The sequence below is a fragment of the Coregonus lavaretus genome (genome assembly GCF_964263955.1).
Source record: "Coregonus lavaretus genome assembly, contig: HAP1_SCAFFOLD_776, whole genome shotgun sequence".
Taxonomy (NCBI): Eukaryota; Metazoa; Chordata; class Actinopteri; order Salmoniformes; family Salmonidae; genus Coregonus; species Coregonus lavaretus.
The window spans coordinates 110,001-116,536 of record NW_028161794.1 but is presented as its reverse complement, the minus strand read 5'-3'; positions in this window follow the sequence as shown (position 1 = coordinate 116,536).

Below are 6,536 nucleotides of genomic sequence, written 5' to 3'. Positions count from 1 at the left end.
CTGATCAAATCAAATCAAATAATGGACAGTGCGTTTCCCTCAAAATATAGGCAGTACATGCAGCCTTTGTTTTTAGTCTAGGAGACAGTCAATGTCTGTAGTCCATTAGGGCACTATACAATCCCTTCAATGTTTTGCCTGATTCCGTTAATTCCCAAGTTCCCTTTTCTCCGTTTAGATTTCCCCGTTGACCGTTTGTCCCTGTTTTGGCAGGTTTTCGCTCTCAAAAGTACACCTTTTTAATAGCAAAACAGCACAATTGGATGTTCTATGTCCACAACAATGTTTAAACCCTATCAGGTGACCATTTGTGAGGTCTGGGAAAAATGTAAGACATTTAGATGTTGGGGTGTAGTTACCCTTAAATGCAAGCATGCACCAGGAAGAGACCTTTGTTTGGTTAAGCGGTGTTGCTGTAGAACAAATGGCAACTGGAGTGATGCAAATGATCACGGTATAATTCTGCCAGGCAGGCATAGGCTACTTTGTAGTTAACATTTACTTGCGAAGGTTTTGGGGAAAGCCATTCCTTCCCTACCAGAAGAAGGTTATCATTAGCATCATCGCTAACGGCTACACAAAGTGTAGACATACGCGCGCACCGCACACATGCACACAGACAGGGGCATTCCTGTGCCGTTTCAGAAAGTTCATGGAAATACGAATCACTGATGCATTTTGTTCATGTCTTATGATTGACTTGGGCAAATGAATGCGTTTTCTAACAAGTTGAATAGATTTAGTTGATTTCTTACTAAGTTCAATAAATGTTTGAATATTGTTGAATTTCGGTTTAATGTCTGGATTCCGTGATTCGGTCCGCAACGCCTATTTTATAGGGCCCTAGTCAATGAACTTGTCATAAATCAACATAGGATATGCCCTCTTCCCCCCCCCCAACAAGACTCAAATATATATATATATATATTGGAAATGTAAGCAGGGGTTGAGCTTCTTCAGTTTGTGTCACAAAGTGGATACGTTTCTGTGTCCCTTTCAGATTGAGTGACACATTGACTTTATATAGTGTACCAAGAGTTGTTCCCTCGCTTACGGCCATACCAGCCTGAATTCGCCCGATCTCGTCCGATCTCGGAAGCTAAGCAGGGTCGGGCCTGGTTAATACTTGGATGGGAGACTGCCTGGGAATACCAGGTGCTGTAAGCTTTTTGTCCCAGTAGAGCGTGCTCTTGTGTCATGGAGCAACTGCTTTTTATTTATCACCCTAATAATATCATGGATTGTTATTGGACTAAATGCAGTTTGTGTGCTGCCCTGCCCTGATCAAATCAAATCAAATAATGGACAGTGCGTTTCCCTCAAAATATAGGCAGTACATGCAGCCTTTGTTTTTAGTCTAGGAGACAGTCAATGTCTGTAGTCCATTAGGGCACTATACAATCCCTTCAATGTTTTGCCTGATTCCGTTAATTCCCAAGTTCCCTTTTCTCCGTTTAGATTTCCCCGTTGACCGTTTGTCCCTGTTTTGGCAGGTTTTCGCTCTCAAAAGTACACCTTTTTAATAGCAAAACAGCACAATTGGATGTTCTATGTCCACAACAATGTTTAAACCCTATCAGGTGACCATTTGTGAGGTCTGGGAAAAATGTAAGACATTTAGATGTTGGGGTGTAGTTACCCTTAAATGCAAGCATGCACCAGGAAGAGACCTTTGTTTGGTTAAGCGGTGTTGCTGTAGAACAAATGGCAACTGGAGTGAAGCAAATGATCACGGTATAATTCTGCCAGGCAGGCATAGGCTACTTTGTAGTTAACATTTACTTGCAAAGGTTTTGGGGAAAGCCATTCCTTCCCTACCAGAAGAAGGTTATCATTAGCATCATCGCTAACGGCTACACAAAGTGTAGACATACGCGCGCACCGCACACATGCACACAGACAGGGGCATTCCTGTGCCGTTTCAGAAAGTTCATGGAAATACGAATCACTGATGCATTTTGTTCATGTCTTATGATTGACTTGGGCAAATAAATGCGTTTTCTAACAAGTTGAATAGATTTAGTTGATTTCTTACTAAGTTCAATAAATGTTTGAATATTGTTGAATTTCGGTTTAATGTCTGGATTCCGTGATTCGGTCCGCAACGCCTATTTTATAGGGCCCTAGTCAATGAACTTGTCATAAATCAACATAGGATATGCCCTCTTCCCCCCCCCCCCAACAAGACTCAAATATATATATATATATATTGGAAATGTAAGCAGGGGTTGAGCTTCTTCAGTTTGTGTCACAAAGTGGATACGTTTCTGTGTCCCTTTCAGAGTGAGTGACACATTGACTTTATATAGTGTACCAAGAGTTGTTCCCTCGCTTACGGCCATACCAGCCTGAATACGCCCGATCTCGTCCGATCTCAGAAGCTAAGCAGGGTCGGGCCTGGTTAATACTTGGATGGGAGACTGCCTGGGAATACCAGGTGCTGTAAGCTTTTTGTCCCAGTAGAGCGTGCTCTTGTGTCATGGAGCAACTGCTTTTTATTTATCACCCTAATAATATCATGGATTGTTATTGGACTAAATGCAGTTTGTGTGCTGCCCTGCCCTGATCAAATCAAATCAAATAATGGACAGTGCGTTTCCCTCAAAATATAGGCAGTACATGCAGCCTTTGTTTTTAGTCTAGGAGACAGTCAATGTCTGTAGTCCATTAGGGCACTATACAATCCCTTCAATGTTTTGCCTGATTCCGTTAATTCCCAAGTTCCCTTTTCTCCGTTTAGATTTCCCCGTTGACCGTTTGTCCCTGTTTTGGCAGGTTTTCGCTCTCAAAAGTACACCTTTTTAATAGCAAAACAGCACAATTGGATGTTCTATGTCCACAACAATGTTTAAACCCTATCAGGTGACCATTTGTGAGGTCTGGGAAAAATGTAAGACATTTAGATGTTGGGGTGTAGTTACCCTTAAATGCAAGCATGCACCAGGAAGAGACCTTTGTTTGGTTAAGCGGTGTTGCTGTGAACAAATGGCAACTGGAGTGATGCAAATGATCACGGTATAATTCTGCCAGGCAGGCATAGGCTACTTTGTAGTTAACATTTACTTGCGAAGGTTTTGGGGAAAGCCATTCCTCCCCTACCAGAAGAAGGTTATCATTAGCATCATCGTTAACGGCTACACAAAGTGTAGACATACGCGCGCACCGCACACATGCACACAGACAGGGGCATTCCTGTGCCGTTTCAGAAAGTTCATGGAAATACGAATCACTGATGCATTTTGTTCATGTCTTATGATTGACTTGGGCAAATGAATGCGTTTTCTAACAAGTTGAATAGATTTAGTTGATTTCTTACTAAGTTCAATAAATGTTTGAATATTGTTGAATTTCGGTTTAATGTCTGGATTCCGTGATTCGGTCCGCAACGCCTATTTTATAGGGCCCTAGTCAATGAACTTGTCATAAATCAACATAGGATATGCCCTCTTCCCCCCCCCCAACAAGACTCAAATATATATATATATTGGAAATGTAAGCAGGGGTTGAGCTTCTTCAGTTTGTGTCACAAAGTGGATACGTTTCTGTGTCCCTTTCAGAGTGAGTGACACATTGACTTTATATAGTGTACCAAGAGTTGTTCCCTCGCTTACGGCCATACCAGCCTGAATACGCCCGATCTCGTCCGATCTCGGAAGCTAAGCAGGGTCGGGCCTGGTTAGTACTTGGATGGGAGACCGCCTGGGAATACCAGGTGCTGTAAGCTTTTTGTCCCAGTAGAGCATGCTCTTGTGTCATGGAGCAACTGCTTTTTATTTATCACCCTAATAATATCATGGATTGTTATTGGACTAAATGCAGTTTGTGTGCTGCCCTGCCCTGATCAAATCAAATCAAATAATGGACAGTGCGTTTCCCTCAAAATATAGGCAGTACATGCAGCCTTTGTTTTTAGTCTAGGACACAGTCAATGTCTGTAGTCCATTAGGGCACTATACAATCCCTTCAATGTTTTGCCTGATTCCGTTAATTCCCAAGTTCCCTTTTCTCCGTTTAGATTTCCCCGTTGACCGTTTGTCCCTGTTTTGGCAGGTTTTCGCTCTCAAAAGTACACCTTTTTAATAGCAAAACAGCACAATTGGATGTTCTATGTCTACAACAATGTTTAAACCCTATCAGGTGACCATTTGTGAGGTCTGGGAAAAATGTAAGACATTTAGATGTTGGGGTGTAGTTACCCTTAAATGCAAGCATGCACCAGGAAGAGACCTTTGTTTGGTTAAGCGGTGTTGCTGTAGAACAAATGGCAACTGGAGTGATGCAAATGATCACGGTATAATTCTGCCAGGCAGGCATAGGCTACTTTGTAGTTAACATTTACTTGCGAAGGTTTTGGGGAAAGCCATTCCTTCCCTACCAGAAGAAGGTTATCATTAGCATCATCGCTAACGGCTACACAAAGTGTAGACATACGCGCGCACCGCACACATGCACACAGACAGGGGCATTCCTGTGCCGTTTCAGAAAGTTCATGGAAATACGAATCACTGATGCATTTTGTTCATGTCTTATGATTGACTTGGGCAAATGAATGCGTTTTCTAACAAGTTGAATAGATTTAGTTGATTTCTTACTAAGTTCAATAAATGTTTGAATATTGTTGAATTTCGGTTTAATGTCTGGATTCCGTGATTCGGTCCGCAACGCCTATTTTATAGGGCCCTAGTCAATGAACTTGTCATAAATCAACATAGGATATGCCCTCTTCCCCCCCCCCCCCAACAAGACTCAAATATATATATATATATATTGGAAATGTAAGCAGGGGTTGAGCTTCTTCAGTTTGTGTCACAAAGTGGATACGTTTCTGTGTCCCTTGCAGAGTGAGTGACACATTGACTTTATATAGTGTACCAAGAGTTGTTACTTCGCTTACGGCCATACCAGCCTGAATACGCCCGATCTCGTTTGATCTCGGAAGCTAAGCAGGGTCGGGCCTGGTTAATACTTGGATGGGAGACTGCCTGGGAATACCAGGTGCTGTAAGCTTTTTGTCCCAGTAGAGCGTGCTCTTGTGTTATGGAGCAACTGCTTTTTATTTATCACCCTAATAATATCATGGATTGTTATTGGACTAAATGCAGTTTGTGTGCTGCCCTGCCCTGATCAAATCAAATCAAATAATGGACAGTGCGTTTCCCTCAAAATATAGGCAGTACATGCAGCCTTTGTTTTTAGTCTAGGAGACAGTCAATGTCTGTAGTCCATTAGGGCACTATACAATCCCTTCAATGTTTTGCCTGATTCCGTTAATTCCCAAGTTCCCTTTTCTCCGTTTAGATTTCCCCGTTGACCGTTTGTCCCTGTTTTGGCAGGTTTTCGCTCTCAAAAGTACACCTTTTTAATAGCAAAACAGCACAATTGGATGTTCTATGTCCACAACAATGTTTAAACCCTATCAGGTGACCATTTGTGAGGTCTGGGAAAAATGTAAGACATTTAGATGTTGGGGTGTAGTTACCCTTAAATGCAAGCATGCACCAGGAAGAGACCTTTGTTTGGTTAAGCGGTGTTGCTGTAGAACAAATGGCAACTGGAGTGATGCAAATGATCACGGTATAATTCTGCCAGGCAGGCATAGGCTACTTTGTAGTTAACATTTACTTGCGAAGGTTTTGGGGAAAGCCATTCCTTCCCTACCAGAAGAAGGTTATCATTAGCATCATCGCTAACGGCTACACAAAGTGTAGACATACGCGCGCACCGCACACATGCACACAGACAGGGGCATTCCTGTGCCGTTTCAGAAAGTTCATGGAAATACGAATCACTGATGCATTTTGTTCATGTCTTATGATTGACTTGGGCAAATAAATGCGTTTTCTAACAAGTTGAATAGATTTAGTTGATTTCTTACTAAGTTCAATAAATGTTTGAATATTGTTGAATTTCGGTTTAATGTCTGGATTCCGTGATTCGGTCCGCAACGCCTATTTTATAGGGCCCTAGTCAATGAACTTGTCATAAATCAACATAGGATATGCCCTCTTCCCCCCCCCCCCAACAAGACTCAAATATATATATATATATATTGGAAATGTAAGCAGGGGTTGAGCTTCTTCAGTTTGTGTCACAAAGTGGATACGTTTCTGTGTCCCTTTCAGAGTGAGTGACACATTGACTTTATATAGTGTACCAAGAGTTGTTCCCTCGCTTACGGCCATACCAGCCTGAATACGCCCGATCTCGTCCGATCTCAGAAGCTAAGCAGGGTCGGGCCTGGTTAATACTTGGATGGGAGACTGCCTGGGAATACCAGGTGCTGTAAGCTTTTTGTCCCAGTAGAGCGTGCTCTTGTGTCATGGAGCAACTGCTTTTTATTTATCACCCTAATAATATCATGGATTGTTATTGGATTAAATGCAGTTTGTGTGCTGCCCTGCCCTGATCAAATCAAATCAAATAATGGACAGTGCGTTTCCCTCAAAATATAGGCAGTACATGCAGCCTTTGTTTTTAGTCTAGGAGACAGTCAATGTCTGTAGTCCATTAGGGCACTATACAATCCCTTCAATGTT